Here is an 18,490-nt window from a genome sequence, read left to right on the forward strand (position 1 = left end):
AAGACAGAAAATAAACCACAGCCATTGAACAATTCATTCTAATTGTCGGAAACATTTCTATTTTTTATTCAAATGCTAGTTTTCATTATCTAAAAGGTTTTATCTAAATAGAAAATAGACATATAACCTTGCAAACGGAGTCATTCGGAAGATGCAAGCTATTGACAACTGGTGCATTGCTATAGTTTTTTATTAGTTTTTATAATACACACATTTATAAATAGACATTGGAATAGAGTAAGTCTCGCCTACGCTATTATAACTCAATCAGTTTGAAAACAGAGTTTTTTTGTCGATCGTGCTAAAATGTAAGATATAAGTCGGTTGTTTTGGCACATATACAATAGGTTTGTTTAATTGATTTTAATATAATTTCATTTTAAGTAAGGAAGACGAAATGTTGAAACATTCGGATTGAAATGTGATTAAAATTAACATGAACAGTGTCTGGGCGATACAATATTTAGATTTCAAAGGAATCAATAAATATACTCGCTAGCTCATTCACGTCGATTTGGACACAAAATCTACGAATTGGGCTCTCAGTTTGCTCAATTTCACGGTTTAATAAAACTTGGGAGCACATTTGAGTTACAAAAGTGCCAGAAACCAAACGCAGGGCATTACATTAAAAGTAAACAAATATTAAATGTTCTACCGGATAATTATCTGGATATTAGCTTAAAGAAACTGAACAACGAACGTGTTAGATACGCAAGTAACACACGTTTTTAGATACAAAACAAGTGACCATGCCAATCCTCACGGAGACAGTATTTCTCAAGAAAACCTTATTGTACACAGTTTAATATGTCGAGCAATATCATCATACATAATACAGCCAAATGAATGTCGTATCTGTGGACCTGGAAACCCTACTTGATCTATAGTACCGTATCATGCAATACCGTACTTCTTGAGGCAATGGAACTTGCCACATTATAACTTGTCTTGAGAGATGAAAAACTTGAGATCTTGGTGAAGTAACACGCTAACTCTTTATTATTCATAAATTAAACGGACTGCACCACTATAGTATGTGTAAAAGTAAACTTTAGAGTATGATTGTAATGTTATTGAAATATTATTCATTATAGTATTACTGAAGTGATACTGTGTACTTCTGTAATGTTTCTGTTTATTTCCTGAAGTGATATCTTAGTAGGACTATCTATTACTGTTCCTGTTGTGATATAATACAGTTATGTCTTTGTGTTATTTCCGTACATGTGGTGCTACTGTTATGTTAGTGTAGAGTTACTGTTGTGATATTGTAGTACTACTGTGCTGTTACTGTAGTGTTACTGTATTGTAGTATGTGGCATAATTCTCAAAGAAAAAATATAAACATATAGCTAGGCCTACACATAACTTGTGTAACTGGAAAACATGAATTCCAACCACCATACTGTATATATATATTATGCCAAACATGTACGGATTTCTTGTCGCTAAGACGCGACAACTTATGACCATTAGTATAGGACTACGCAACTGAAAAGCGATTGAAAAAAACCTCTCCCCGTTTTGAAATCCTTCTACGAATCGAGACATCTCGAAAATTAATGATCTTCTCTCATCATATCAGAATCTTCAATGTTGTGTTTCATTTCGAGAAAGTAAAATAGTATCGTTGACTTGTCTGTTATAGCTACCACATAACTATATAGTAGGCCTATCCATCTCTGAATGTCGCGAAACCGGGTCTGCGTTGACAGCTATATGTCATTTAAATCATGACATACCAGTACAGTCTCCATATTGGATACGGCATTGTTTGACATTCCTGTAATCAATCTGCTTGATCGTTTGTTTTCATTATGTTGGTTTTTCGTAAGACTAAGTTTACATTCGTCGCCATTTCTGTTAGGGCTTTCAAATCAAAGTAAGATGAATCGTTAGATGAAGTACCGATGAGAGGCAGCAGAGATGAAGGCGTTGACAAACACACGTCTTCAATCTTATCATTCATCTTGGCTATAGCATGGAATGTATACTTGAAATGTGAAATTATTATTATTTATTTGCTCAGGGAAACTTTCTCACTTTATTCCCCTAGTTCTGGTTTTCCATCAAATATCCCAATTGGTATAAATATTAATTATAAATAATTGTAATTGGTCAAAGGTTAGCAAACGTAACTCGTGCTACCGACCATAATCGAAAACGAAATGTTCAAACCGTATCTCTGGGGGAGGGGGGAGTGGAGGGGACACAGGTATTATCTAAGAAATGACCCAATCAAAACTCACCTCATAAGCATATAATAAATACAACTTTATACTTGTATAATAGATAAGTACAGTATTTTAATTGCTCTTCATTTTTTCATTGTATTTGCCTGAATAAAAAAGTGATCAGTAGCTACTTCGAAAAATATGTCTGAAGATGACAACACGTTAACCGTTGTTTTTTGTTGTTGTTTTTTCTTCCTTTCTAGTTTTGTAAATGATCCCAGTTGAACTTAGGACATTCTTTTTAAGCGCGCATAGCACAATGACCTTTAATGCTTTCTGCGAAGACACATTAACAGCCTTACAACTTAAATCAAAATCATTTCCTAAACGAGTCTCCCACTAACCCCGTACATGCAACAGAATGTTTATGTTGTTATTAGTATTGGGCAAAGTTATGATAAACGGTAAACTGTCATATCCCATCCCTCGCGGCTACTGGCCTGTCAAGGACCTAACACCTGTTCAGGGATCTGACACACTGTCACCTTACTTCTAACTTTGCCCGCTGCAGGCCTGGATGAAGGAAAACCTTTCCATGTTATCTGCTCAAGTTATTAAGCAACTGCAGAGTTTTGAATTATTGGCATTTTTAACCTTGAACACAACCAAAATAAAACTCAAGTATTTTTTTTTTTTTTTTTTTTGGTTAATGAATGTTGACGATCGAAGCTGAACATCAACGTTCTAAGGAAATTGTCGCTTTGAGCAAGCTCGGGGCTGAAAATATGGAATATAGGTTTACCAATATTAATAAGTTGTTTTGATATGCTTAGAAATGCACGCCATTTTTAAAGCTAGTGCACATATGAAGGGTAGACATTCCAATGTAACTTGACTTGGTTTAGCGAAATTTCATGAATTTTATTTTCCCCTTCAATGCATACAATTAAACAACAATTAAACTTCAAAGTGTTGTTCGTGTCTATGAAAGAGCACAAATCAAGAGAATAGAATATACCTATAAAAACACGTTAAAATATACGTCACTTGGCCTATAAATATTTCAATATCAAATCGGTTCCAGTGCAACTTTAGGCTATTGTATTCAAGAACGGGATTCTTTCTTGAAGCTTGCATAAATTATGACTGCAAATAGTCACAACAAAGTCGTCAATTATTGACGAGAAATGCACCAGCGGGAGCATATTTGCCATATTTTAATTATTTATAAATGTTAAATTTAAAGAATTTGTTGCCATCATAGAAACATTAACCTCTGAAAACAGATGTGAATCCTTTGGAACAAGTTATAGCCTACTATAAAACTATCTCACGAGGAACTTTGTTCCGATGTTATAAAGAAAATGGCATAAACATTTTTATAGCTTGAGACAGCAATAGTATAATATACGGTACGCTATGGCTTATGATTGTATAGGGTACTATAGTCAGGCAAATCACCACCAGGTTCACGTGAACCACTGAGTAAGTTATACGTGTATGCAGACATGTTGTCATTGTAAATCCACCGGTTACCATATAACGTCACATCAAACGCAACAATGATACTGACTGCTCGTGAAGCTTTGCGAGTCTGCGCACTTTGTATTCCAGGCGTTAATATCTAATTCTGTACAGGAAAGCCGGAATGATTCCATCAAGTCAGAAGGATTTGTCACGTGACATGTAGACAATATGACGCCTGTCTGGAGGACAAACACATTTTCTGCGTAAATCCACAAGTGCCTTTCGTAACTTAGTTATGTTTGCTAGTTTAAGCTAATTTTGGTCAGATCAGCCCTCAGCTGTTCCCCAGTACAACTTACTCACTGCCGAGTAAGTTCATGTAACTATGGTCTTTATATGAAAATCTCAACTTACAACATAGTTTCCACTCATAATGTGAAATGTTTATTAAACTGTACCACAGAATGGCAAAATCAAAATTCGTTCTTTCTTTCTTTCTTAACTTCTTTTTTTCCAACCGGACAAAACGTTTCAGTTTGTCGATTGTTTCAAAGTTACATTTATCAGGCAAGGATCTTTCCTGTAACTTCCTGATATTTGTGAAACTATCGATTTACAATCTGGGTCAGTTTTCCTTTCGCTCGATTTCCAACCATAAACGTTTTCCTTCCGGTTCTCCGAGGGCTAATTTTATTCCTTTTCTTTATTCTTCTTCTTCTTCTTCTTCCTAAAGACAGTGAGTGGACGTTAGACGGGCAGTTGCGTGTCTCTATACGGACTAGAGATGTTCCTTATGGACTTCATAGATGATAATCATCTTAATATAACACATGGGATGCTTGCTTAACGAACCATCCATAACACAATCAATTGATTTGTACCTACTATTTTAGCGAAATTGCTTCGTCTGAATCAGTTCATTTGCATAAAATTTACATAATGGCGAGTGTTTTTGCATGCATTTCCTTGGCAGAGTAAGGATGATTGTTTCACACGAAAATGAAAGAAACCTAATTTTTCCTTCGTTTTGTTTTGTTTTTCTTAGCAACCTGAATCAGAAGTTAGTCAAATATTGAACAGATATACGAATATGCTAGAAATATGCCAAAAATTCAAATAATTCCTCATTGGAAAAGGGTTGCATGCTTCAACAAGCATTTCACATGTTTACTGTCAACCCGGAAGCATTTTCACTCTCTTAGAAATGTAACCGTCCTTTGTTGATCGGGTGGGAGAGGGGCAATAGTTTAGCAAATTTTTAACTTGCTATGGGGGCGACACTCATCACCTTTAAGATGATTTATTCAGCATAAACAGAGATATAGGCTAAAGATATCTATAATGTGCTATGTGTATGCTATACATACTATATATGAAAATGCATGAACTTGCAAGGGTCATAACCAACTATATATCGAGTCGAATCTTGGTGTGAAGTATATCATCTGACTTCAAACAACAGTCATAAATGGCAAATATTACCACGTATAGGGCTTGGCCAAATGTTATACAATATAGTTGTGTAATCTTTCATTTATATAGTTTTTCACTTGTGAAAACAGACTATTTGAAATTTCCTAAAAGTTCTCTCGTAATTACATTAATTAACTTATTAAGGCTTTGAGTCACCCTAAAATAGCGCTGTTCAATTACCGTTTATCCTCATCGGTGATTAAGGAACACGCCACACTCCGTGCAGCCTGTAATACAACAGTGTTATAAATAGCCCAGATTTATTTATTGTTAAAACATTCTCCCCTAAAATAGTTGATACATCAATGTCTTCACATAACGGATAATGATGAGTCAAGTGCGCAATTAATGAACTCTTTATCATGGTGCGAGTATCTCCAGGGGCCATTTCCTCCTTAATGGTATCTTTCCAAAAAACAAATGCAAATTATAGCCCTAAATTTAGCCATAAATTCCCCCTAATTGCTTAATACCTATCACAGCGTATAATTTAGTTGAAAGAATCTTCATCGAAGTAGGAAATGCGTCTTAAATGAATGATAATCCACATGACTAAACGGTTCTCTATTGTGACTTATCAGCGCATGCGCAAACGGTCTAGTCAAATCCTACGTTAACCGTCATCTTAGGAGAGGCTTCGTTCATGCATAGCATGTGTTATAACAGTCATACATGGAATTGTATGTATATGCTAAATGTTGTATCATTTATCTAGAGAAAAGTACAATATTCGTTTAACAAAAATCATAAAGTCTGGACACCATACTGCAAGGTGAGACTACAAGGTGAGACTGACGCTATCGTTACGTTCCTTGGCATATTGCCAAGGGTGTACATTTCATGATAATGCAGACTACAGAGAATACTTTACTTCAGAATTTAATAAACAGAATTACGGGTTTAACTGGGCATGCGCGTGTTATATTTTCGCGTCAGATGAATTGACTCACAAACAAGTAACATTGCACATACCAGGTCGCGTACCTGGGAATTGCCTCGTAACATCTGAACACTGCAGATATGTATTGGTGAGATCCTTGTTTGTTATATCTACTATTTTACCCTGCGCATGTCAAAATGAAACAGTTAAACGAATTGTTTTCGATATGAAGGATCACAATTAAATGCGAAAGTTCAATATGGGGGGGGGGGGGCGGGGGGAGGGGTTGTGGCAAGGGAGGTGGCAATAATAAAAACAAATTATCCAGTAACTTGGTATGTGAGGAATGGGGATAATGAACCAAACAGGTGAATAACATCATAGTAATCCAGGGAAGGATTGGATGCATCCTAGCCACATATGTAGCTTCCGCATGGTGGGATGGGGTGGGGGTGGGGAGGAAGACCATAACAATTGGTGTTATATGGAAATATGGCATACGCGGATGTAAATGTTAGGCAAAATGGACGGTGTTAATAAAGACAGCCAATTCCACTATAACAGTGCGAACGTTTACCAAGATTCTAAGTAGTTTTTACTTTTCAAATTTACTATTTAAATTGATCACTATTGGTTTCTATTTTTATACTTCAAAGCATATTTTGTTTTATAAATATCTTTTTCATTATTTATTACTATTCATTGCCTAACCCATTTCCCCTGAAACTTGACTTTTGTTTTTTAATTATATTTTATCGTTCCATCCAAGAGATAACTCAATCTATATATATTAGCCATCCAACCCTTTACAGGGCCTCCTCTCTTTTCTTTTCAAGTTCTAAATATAGAATTGTAGTTTCACAAATTTCCTGACAAAAAAACTCACCTTTTTTAAGGATCCTGATTTATAACATTAAATTTATTCTGTTTGGACTGATCGTATATTTCTGGCCCATTGACTCTGCTCTACTTTGCTCACGTGATCAATTAACTGTAGGAGGGTACATGAAACCAAAAGAAATACAAAGACTGTAGATATTTATAGATTCCTTCCAGCAGAAATACATTGTTAGTGCTCCAATTTTCTTCCCTATTTTCTTTTTCTTTTACCTTTTCTTTCTTATAATGTCGATAGCTATTCTTCAAAGGTACTATATATACCTTAAAGGTGTTTTTTAATTGTGTAAAGGTTATTAGACCAGACCCAGAGTTTTTCCTGGTAGACATTGTACTGTACGTATAGCATTAAGATGTACGCAGGCCTACTAAGGACATCTAGGTCAGACTGATTATGTATGTATGCAATACTCTTGAAAATATAATTTGATTCTTTAATGGAATAAAGGTTGAATAATGGTTGAATCACGAATACGAATGACTTTGCAAAAACCAAAATCTTCCCCCCGTAAACATTATTGTTTGTTATTACTGATAGGGAGGGGAGGGGTGGGAGGGGAGGAGGGGGGTGGGAGGAGGTATGATCAAACGAGAAGTTCTAATAACGCTGGTATTTATGAATGCGTGAGATCAAGTAAAATGGAGCAACCCTAGCAATTTCAAAGAGGGTTTATGGCAACTTCCATGATCTGTATCTGGTCAACCACGGGGTCCTACGTCTCAAATGTATCAATGCACCTGCAATGTATCAATGGTTCGTCGTTGCCGTCGTCGTCGCCGCTATGGTGACAATGACAATGCAGATGAGATATATACCATAACCCTCACCACCATTATCATCACCATCATCACTACAACCATTATCATCACCACCATTATCATCATCATAATCATCATTATAACCACCACCATAACCATCATCATCACTGCCACCACTATTATCTCCATTATTATCATCATCGTCATCACTACCATTATCATCAGCACCAGTATCATCACCATTGTCATCACCATCACCATCACCACCACCACCACCATTATCATCATCACCATCATTATCACCACCACCATAACCAATATCATCACCACCACCATCACCTCCATTATTATCATCATCGTCAACACTACCATCATCATCACCACCACTATCATCACCATCACCACCACCACCATTATCATCATTATCACCACCACCATAACCATCATTATCACCACCACCACTATCATCTCCATCATCATCATCGTCATCACTTCCATCATCATCACAACCACTATCATCATCATTATCATCACCACCACAATTATCACCATCATTTTCAACTTTATGTTGTTAGGCTTGAGATTATTATAAATCTATGCACACCATTCATGTTTGCTGAATTTACTATCACAAAAATACGCTTAAGTTTCTTCATATTTTCAAATACTATGATATGAGTGTACTACGTGTAAATTTTATACCCATAAGAAGCACTCAGCGGGTTTTTGTACCGTTTGTTTCTCACTTGTCAAAGTTATAGCGTCCTATCTGGCCTTATAACTTTAAAATATTGAAATCGAAACGTTTATTCACAGCAAGACAGTGACGATAGATATACATCTATTACGATGGTCATTTATGTTTTTATTAAAATTAAGCAAAAGTCTGGTATTCATCACTGTCGAAATAAAAGTTGATGATTTAATAACTCTCTTATAGAGTCTCCTATCTCCCAAACTTTAGGAGCACCGTAGACTCATGAAAGACAGGGTATTTCCTCCTTTTCTATGGAAGATTTTTCTTTGCAGCCTAATATTCAGTTATGGGCCCGGTAAAGAAAATGTGTTGAATAACATCACAGATTACACGACTGCTATACGAGAATTTTAAAAACTATATTCACATATCCCACAAAAGATTTAATGTTTTCACTTACATGTTCTGAATTCCATCGGTCCAATTGCCATATGCAATCATATGCACTACCACCACCGTACAACCATCAGTACTCTTGTGCAGTCTCATATAGGGACGGTCACTCCGGTTCGGGAACCCTCTATCAAAATATTCTAACTTGTGTTTCTATCTTTAATCTTTAAAGGTTTTGTTCAGTGAAAACATGATATATTTATCATAATAAATTTGCATTCATTTTTATACGTATACATATATAGTGATCGGATTATCTAGAGATGGTACAACTTCATCTAGGCCAACAATGACAAATATGTACCGACCCTCTCCCCCTCCCCTTTGCTTTTGGAATTAAAAAGATTGATCCTTCCGGTATGGAGACAATATGCGTGTCCGGGGGGGGGGGGGGGGCGGGGGCATCAAGTAAGTGAAGATCAAAATTGCACGTGCATTATATACACGCGAAGTTTTTCGACCGGACCGCAAATGACAGAAGGCCTGTTTAACTAACATTTGATCATGGAATAATGTCAGGACTCGGACCGTACAAACCATTACTCTTATTAAACTGCCACACGTCGATTCCGTAATAGGTTACAAATCGCTCACATTCAGCTTGACTCTGTAGGATTGACGTGTACTTTAGTATTGAATGTTTTTTTTATATTATTATTAGTTTCCTTTTTTCTTGAACTTGTAGCCTCTTTTGTCACACGAATTAGTAACAGCACGCGATTTCGGTCACTCGGCCATTTTATGCCTAATTGAATAACTTCTCTCCTCTCCGTCATTTGCTCTTCCTATGTTGCTCTGATTTGCTACTCTCCAATTAACACAGCTAATAAATAAAAAACAAGGCAATCTTCGCCAGTCTTTATCGAGTCTTTATCAAAAAGAAGAGCCAAGTGTAACCAGGTCAAGAAGTGAATCTATTGTTGCAAGAAACTTAAAAACCGTTTTCTCTTGGGAACAAAATAAAATGAATAAACCTACCAGCACTTCTATGTTTGGTTATTAAATCTATTCGATTAAGCAAGAATACTTCCCGGAAACTCTTCTAAATTTTCGTTTAAATTTTCGTTCTTATTTGATAAGTGAAGTCAAATGAAGTTCGTTTGATCACTTCTATTCGATTACTCATAAACTACCGAAGACCAAGAAACAGTTTCTGAAACTGTCTGTAATTTATACCAGTTTGCATAAAGTGCATGAAAAGTGCAACAGATATTATATTTCATCTCCTTTCCCTAATAGTTAGCATTCCCAAAGTCAGTATCTGTTCATCCAAATATTTACAGGAAAATTACCCAAAAAGTCACACATGGTGACATTTCAACATCGAGGACATTTTTCATACTGAGGATATTAAATGTTTACAATGAGGACATTTAAACCGAGGATTTAACACGGAGGTAATTTAACACTGAAGACTTAATTCACACTGAAGACATTATTAAAGCAGCTCTTTAAGGTCAATTTAATAATACAAATCGGCTAATTAAAATAATAAAATATATTTATGAATTACTCTCTCATCAACATCCATTTGATGAAAACTAAACATTATAGAATTTTGTTCTACTTTTGAGAAGATATTAGGATTGTTAAACTTGTCGACTAAACGCAAGAAGCTGCTTTTCCTTCGTTTGCCAATAAAGTCTGCTTCTTCGTCGAGATTTTTAATGTTGAATTTTATTAATATCTAAACAGACGGGGTGTGAAAACTGGGAAATTGAAGCAAATTTTAGCCATTTTTATGCAACTGGGACATTTAACACCGAGGACTTAATTCAAACTGAGGACATTACTAAAGCAGCTCTTTAAGGTCAGTTTAATAATAAAAATCGGCTAATTAAAATAATAAAATATATTTATGAATTACTCTCTCATCAACATCCATTTGGTGAAAACTGAACATTATGGAATTTTGTTTTACTTTTGAGAAGATATTAGGATTGGTAAACTTGTCGATTAAACGCAAGAAGCTGCTTTTCCTTCGTTTGCCAATAAAGTCTGCTTCTTCGTACAGATTTTTAATGTTGAATTTTATTAATATCTAAACAGACGGGGTGTGAAAACTGAAGAAATTGAAGCCAATTTTAGCCACTTTTAAGCAACTGGGGAGACAGTGGAGAAAAGCTCGTTCTCTGTGAGTGACAACTGAGTTCGCATTCACCTCAGAAACTGTTGATGTGTTACAAGTAAACATGTATTATATGGACATGATAATTCGGATAAGGGAATATGCTGTGAATGGTCAATATGGTCATTTATGCAACAACAACAACAAAATGAAAAAGGGGAAGGATTGAGAGGATCTGTGTATTGTGATATTTCGGAATCTAACCATGATTTTACACATCACATGCAATAAATACTCGTCTTACGCGAGTTGTATATCTCTAACATTTAAGGTAAATAATGACGAGTTTGTTGCTGTGTTTCTCCATTGCAGAACAGAATAACAGTTAATATATATGAAACCTTCATTACAGGTGTATAGAACAGCTATATACAGTCTATTATCATGCACTGTTGCATACAATTGGCGAGGTCTATATATACTTTTCATTTTACTCCTAAGGATTAACTCATCTTTCAATCTATTCATATGTATACAATTATTGACATATGCATTGGAAGTTTATAGAAAGCGCGTCGCCGGGTTTGCACGAAATGCCCCCTTACTATACACTCGTGATCGTTTTCACTGTTCAAATGTGTACTTCTAACAACTCTATTTAAGTTTTCAATTTTCAAAGGCTATTTTGGTAACATAGTGACAAACACGTTTGAACCTAGCTGAATCTACAATCGACGATTCAAGTCGATATTTTATCGATCCCGTCTTATTTTCGTCGCATGTCGATGGAAAGTTCTTTAAAGAAACCATCAAAATAAAGCCACTGGCGAATTGTTTGGCATTCATCCAAATGTGTCTGACGTTTCGCTTTATTCTATCGGTTTATATTAAAATGAGAATATAAAGTCATATTTGGTGGGCTTTGTGGCGGCGGCACGCGAATTTTTTTTCGTAGTACAGCGAGAGAAGAAGTATACGAATTATTCATAGTACGTGATTTATAAGTATGAATTTTCTTAATTCATTGCTTCACTGCACTCTAGTCATGACCATTGATAGCATGTAATCAGATATAACGTTACTAAGGCTTACAACATGTTATAGTACCAGTCGTAGTGAGAGGATTACTGTCATGTTATCCGTATACAGTTGGGTGTCACTATGTCGAAGTATATATATGTATGTATATAATATACTCAACTATGGCAAAGTGTGATGAGATTCTTCCAGGCTTAATCTCTCACTCAGTACAGTTGAATCTATGGAGGTTAGCACTGCGTTACCGGTTTGAATTAAGCTGGAAAATGAAGGCTGGGGAAGGAAGGACAATGGGAAGGAGAAGTGGGCATAACGAGGAATTCTAACGGGATCAGGGAGTGGAGACAAAAAATCGAGATGGCTTCACTCAAAGAAAAGTTTTTCAAAAATGAAGACTTGGTAAAGAAATGTATTTCTCTGTGTATGAATCGAGTGGGGACGGGGGTACATCAGTACAACAAGTTCTGAAGCCAGTGCTGAAAGTTATTAAAGGTGGCCAGTTTATCGATCCACATGCAGTGAGAAAGTTATCTCTCACCATATTAACTCTCATCTCAATGAAAGAAATGAATTTGAAACACTCTATGTAACTTCCATCATCCCCATTGGTGTCATTGTCTGATGCAGGGAATTGTATACCAGCCTATACGTGATTTCAAATATTTATTGTGAGACAGATGGTTTCTTTTCTTTAGACAAAGAGATATAGCCTACTATAAGTACTTAATAACACACATAATCTTTTCCCAGGAAATTATACATATACATTGGTGTTTGTATATAATACTATACTGTATGTCAATCAGTAACCAGAGCAGGTCCGTATAGTTACTGGGGTATTCTGAACGGTACTGTAACCAGGGAGTTCCATAACAACTCCCTGCGGTAACCATGCCCAGGTACAATTTAATGAATATTGTTCAATTGTCCAATATATGACCCTCAGTCTCTTTCAGAATTCATGAAATTATTTTTTCTCCCTATCAGAATACCAAGTAACGTAATCAATTCTTCATGTATGTAAATACATCACAGCGGTATAGTAATTTTATCGATACATCACTTAACTATTATACCCCTCCTACATCAACTGAAATTAGCATATGTATTCATATATAATGAAGGGTCCATTGATGGATAACAAACAGAGAAGCGCTCAAGTTTCATCTCTCAAGTTTCTTCTCAAGAAAGCATCACTAGAGTTCATTTTCCTTCTCAGAAAACGCTCACCGAATTTTTACTCCAAACAATTTTGGATTTATCGTACTGAGGAAAAGTAAACATTTTCGTGTTATAATATACTCGTTACAGGCTCCGTTGTTTATGTTCCAAGTCAGCCCTTAATGACATGTTTATAATTCGAAACGTTTCCGTCAGGTATAAAGAGGTCGCATAAAGGATATAATATATGTAAAGACTCAATGATTTGGTGCATGTATATACATAACTGACACACACCATGCAGTATACACCATCGTATATAGCAAGCTGAGTGCTCAATGGACTTCTATACTGAGGGGAGGTAGGATAACGCGCAATGATGACAAAAACAAAACAATCACTTCTGTATCGTATGAGCAGATATTACAGGTATGGATTCTCTTGAAACGTATATTCCTGTATAGAGAACAGAAAATAGCCTACAACATGAACTAAGCTGTTGAGCTACCAAATAGTTACAATACAGAAAAAATACAAGAAATAGCACACGATTTTCTCAGCCGCAGTTAGTATAGCATCTGTGGGATCACGAGAAATATTTAGGCCTAGTTGGGGCTAAGCGGGAAGGGCTAAAAGAGATGGTGAGGGGAGATGCGTATCAATAGACGGTTCATTGAAACAGGGTCCCAATGTCCAGGGGTCCCTAACAGTTGGTTCAAATATTTTGAGCTAACGGATCACCACTAAACCACTTAAGTTTTTGCATGAAAAGTGCGGTACGTATTTTATATCATTAAAAACTTGTTTGTTGAAAATCGCTGAGTTGACAGAAACTGCGCTCGAAATACGGTAATTAGTAAACCGCGATTTTATATAAGTGCATTGTTTAAGGCGTTGTTTATAAGGCGTTGTTTATAAATGAAAAAATAGAAAAGTAGTATTTCTTGAAAGCTATATACGCAAGGTATATGGACACTTTTCTAAATTATACATTTTCTGGATGTATAGGTATGCACGTCATAACTGCATGGTATCATTTTCAAGCGTGATGGGTGTCCTAAGGCCAAAATTATATCTGCGGTAATAGAGATATTCAAATTGATTTATGATACTTCATCCTGTTCAACGACAGGGTCTATTTATGAATGTTTGTCAAGTTTTCGGGGCTTTTGGCTCAATACGGATCGATAAATACAACAGTTCCCATTTGCATCAGCTAAATCTTCTTACGATCGATCAAACCTATTTTACAATTGATGTATGGAATTACGGTATTAATGCATATTAATGTATATATAGTATATACATATTTGCGAACACTATTCTGCACATTATACACTATGGACCCTACACATTAGGCCCTACCCACGAAGCATTGCACACCACGTCCAAATAGTGATGGAACGTTTGAAAGACAACCGCATTGATGCAATGCATAATACGGCGAGAGGGTTTGAAGAGAGTAATAATAATAAAAATAATAACAAAGATTTATAAAGCGCACGTACCCACCCAGAAATGGGCGTTCTATGAGAAGCGCATCTCAAGATTTTGCTGGACAGTTTTGGTATCATTTTCCATACTTTCTTGCCACCTTTCCTCCCTTCACGGATTGTAAATACTCCTTTTTATTGGCTGCATACGGGTTTTGGTCTATGTAAAAAGTGTATAAGAAGTGTGTTAGTTGTACTCTTCAAAATAAAATGCAACAAAAACTGTTAGCAAACTGCTTATCCACTAGATAGCCACCAAATGTGGCGCTATTTCAATATATTCGGCTATTGGAACACAATGCGAGGCACAGGCTACGACACACAATCCTACTCATTAAGAAAATTTGTTAGCGATTGCACTCAATAAATTGGGAAGGATTGGATGGATTGTGCGTGCGTATGGCAAGCCATTTTATTTTTTATTCAGTATTTAATGATATCAACAATTATTTAATGATATCAACAATTATTTAATGATATCATGAATTATTTCATGATATCTGAAATTGTTTTAATGATATGTACGTCATATTTGATGATATCATTAATTGGTGCAAGGAAATTATTGATATCATTATTTTATTTGATGATATCATAATTAAACTTTCTGATATCAAGAATTGAATTTGTGATATCTTAAAATAGATGAACTATTATAGATATCAATAATTTAATTGAAGATATCATAAATTCAATTTCAGATATCTGTATTTAAATTAATGATATCAAAAAGTATGACGTACATATCACGAATTCGGCCATATTTAATGATATCATAAATTCCAATTATTGATATCATCAAATATGGCGTACATATCACGAATTCGGCCATATTTAATGATATCATTAATTCGAATTTTTGATATCATAAATTCCAATTAATGATATCATCAAATATGACGTACATATCACGAATAACTAATGTAATGTATACTGCACTGTACTAGACCCATACCAACTACCACCAGCTTAGTTCCATAAGGCCTGTGTACGGATGAGTTACTGAGACTACGCCGTATAACCAGACATATCGCAGCCATATTTAATGATATCATTAAATATGGCCGAATTCTTGATATGTACGTCATAATTGTTGATATCATTAAATCGAATTAGTGATATGTACATATCATTAATTCGAATTAGTGATATCAGTAAATATGACGTCATATTTGATGATATCACTAATTCGAATTAATGATATGTACATATCACTAATTCGAATTAATGATATGTACATATCACTAATTCGATTTAGTGATATCAGTAAATATGACGTCATATTTGTTGATATCATTAAATCGAATTAGTGATATGTACATATCACCAATTCGAATTAGTGATATGTACATATCACAAATACATTTAAAGATATCTTTAAATCATTTCTTGATATCACTAATTCATTTAATGATATCATTAAATGAATTATTGATATCAAGAAATGAACTGAATTAATGATATCATTAACTGATTTAATGATATCAACAATTCGAATTCTTGATATCAACAATTGATTTAATGATATCATCAAATAATTAAAGATATCATTAAATATTGAATAAAAAGTAAAACGGCTTGCCATACGTGCGTGCGTGCGATTTGCATATTCTTATAAATATGCATGATTACAAGAAGAATTCAATGGAGTGACTTTAGGGGAGGAGGAGGGCGGGGGGGGGGTAAACAAATTTCTACCCGATTTTCACTTTGATAATATAATAAATAAAAACCTGTTGAATTCACACTTTCGATCTGCTTGAAAACAAATAACTTTACTACAGATTTTGAAGTTCGCAACTTACGATCATTTTACATGTCATAGGCTACTCACACGAAGAAAGGAACTACTTATTTCTCTCATTGATTGTCCAAATTGATCACCTTTTATGTCACCATTTTTACATCTGTTTCATGAGACGACACCAAGACGACATGTCACCAAGATTTTCTTCTCCTTTTTTATCTAAATGGTGAAATTTGAGCCAATTGCGCCCTCAGCTAACCAGAAACATAATCAGAGTCCAATCAGGGATTCATATCTCATGTCGATACTAGTGTATGTTTTCTCTTTGATATCATATAACTTGGAGAGAAATTATACTTGTCTTTCGACGATAGCTTTAAATTGGTTTCCTAAATAACGTAGTTCACTATATGACCATAGATAATCAATACACTCAAGAGATTTTTCATTGTTACATTTGCAGTGTGGACTGGAAATTATGAACATTAGTAATTCTGCCGCAAAGTACCCGAACGTACCACGGCATATCACCCAAATACTATTGTTATTGATCGATGCGCTGTTGAGAATTTTGCATCAAAACACAGTGTGGGAAGATGGGAAGGTGGCATTAAAAATAATGGGGTATTATATCTCTGAAAATTAAATCTTCCCTTGTGACCTCGCTACTCAGCTTAACCTTTATAATTCTATGATCAAACTGTTCTAGCTTGTGCTTCTTTTATGGCTTTGACGACTTTTGAGGGTAACAAAGGAGAGGGCAGTTACAACCTGGAGGTGAAATACTATGGCATTACAATATATGGCAATAATGGCAACGTTTTGGACCGTTTTTCGCATTAAATATTGCACAAGTCGTACACCACTGATTTTGCATTGCAAACTCATACATATGGGGACGTTTCATTTGCGTGAAGGGGGTAGGGATCATGTTTCTACAGACACTATAATTTAAACACATATCATTTGCTCACCACAGTACGATCTAGACTCACAGCCACGCACCCGTGGTTATCCCTAATTATTTTCAGTACGTACTTAACATAATTTACAACAAGATACTCATTTGAAGCAGGTCTTATCGCACCAATATTCTGACCATTATCCTAGTGTTACACTACTACTAGGCCTAACGTTAGGTCTGTAGCTGCACAAAGTACTGATATGATAGGCTATATTAATACCGTCTAAGATAGGCTATATGAATCAAATATCAAGCGAAGTTATCGCCTTGACCAGATGCTACCTCTAGTTACCAAATCCTTTTATACAATAAGTGCACTTACCGTGTCTTGCAGTGGCATTTCTTATATTTTCAGTCTTTGGAACTACTTTTTAACCCCATAGCAACCGTATTCAATATTATTCATTCGGCAAACTCGCAGTACGGTCGTATATATATGTTAGAATGCTAGTCTATGTGCGATTAAGTGTACACCACCGGAACATACACAATTTGTACGTACGTAAGTAGAAAATGTTCATAGTGTGTGTATTGTAGTGCAGTAGGATTTCCCCACAACAGAGTACCGTCGCCCTATTCAAAATAATCATAAAAACTGTAATTATTTCCCAGAATATTGCTTCTAGTTTGCAAGAGATGAATCATATGGTTGATTAGTTTGACTGAAAACAGTTCTAACATACTGTATATGAAAGCATTTCAATACTTTTTTAATTAAACAAAAACTTAGACATCACGAGATCTTTGTTGAAAACTGCTGAATATCAATTAGCCATGTATTTGGCAAATACATTAGATGACGATCTGTCACTTGATTTTCCTAACAAAACAGGCCAGACGGATCAAACTACCGAACAAATCACTTTGACCAAGTAAAAGGGCTGTAAGTAAGACAACAACATGAAATTTCGTTGGTTTGAGGTAACTCTGCATTGAAAAACGAGGGGAAAAATGAGAATTGCTGCCATGATCCGTTCTCTTAGTTTTTATATGTGACAAGGAATGAGATACAACTTTTTGGAAACCGATCGTTACATACTAAATATCTATATTACAGTGACACTATGGCTGACGTCATGCTGGTTTATTGCTGTACGATAGTCACCATACAAAAGTTCACATATTCCAGAGAACTTAAAACACAAATTGAACCAAGCTCATAAATGCATGCTATAATTTGGTTATGCATTGTGTACCGTCATGCACATATCACTAT

At 35.3% G+C, this 18,490-nt stretch overlaps 1 protein-coding gene across 4 annotated transcripts in view; it reads right to left on the minus strand.

The window, feature by feature from the left end:
- Window positions 1-17,707, minus strand: part of LOC139958602 (secretin receptor-like) — a 134,180-nt gene extending 116,473 nt beyond the window's left edge. For 2 of the 4 annotated variants that reach the window (XM_071955785.1, XM_071955781.1), the window contains exon 1: window positions 17,597-17,697. The gene's annotated coding sequence lies outside the window, so the exon portion shown is untranslated. Of the gene's footprint in view, window positions 1-14,578; window positions 14,724-17,596 lie in introns of all 4 variants that reach the window. The other 2 variants (XM_071955782.1, XM_071955779.1) reach the window with 2 other exon arrangements.
- Window positions 17,708-18,490: the final 783 nt, after the last annotated feature.

The sequence above is a fragment of the Apostichopus japonicus genome, chromosome 18, assembly GCF_037975245.1.
Source record: "Apostichopus japonicus isolate 1M-3 chromosome 18, ASM3797524v1, whole genome shotgun sequence".
NCBI classification, from domain to species: domain Eukaryota; kingdom Metazoa; phylum Echinodermata; class Holothuroidea; order Aspidochirotida; family Stichopodidae; genus Apostichopus; species Apostichopus japonicus.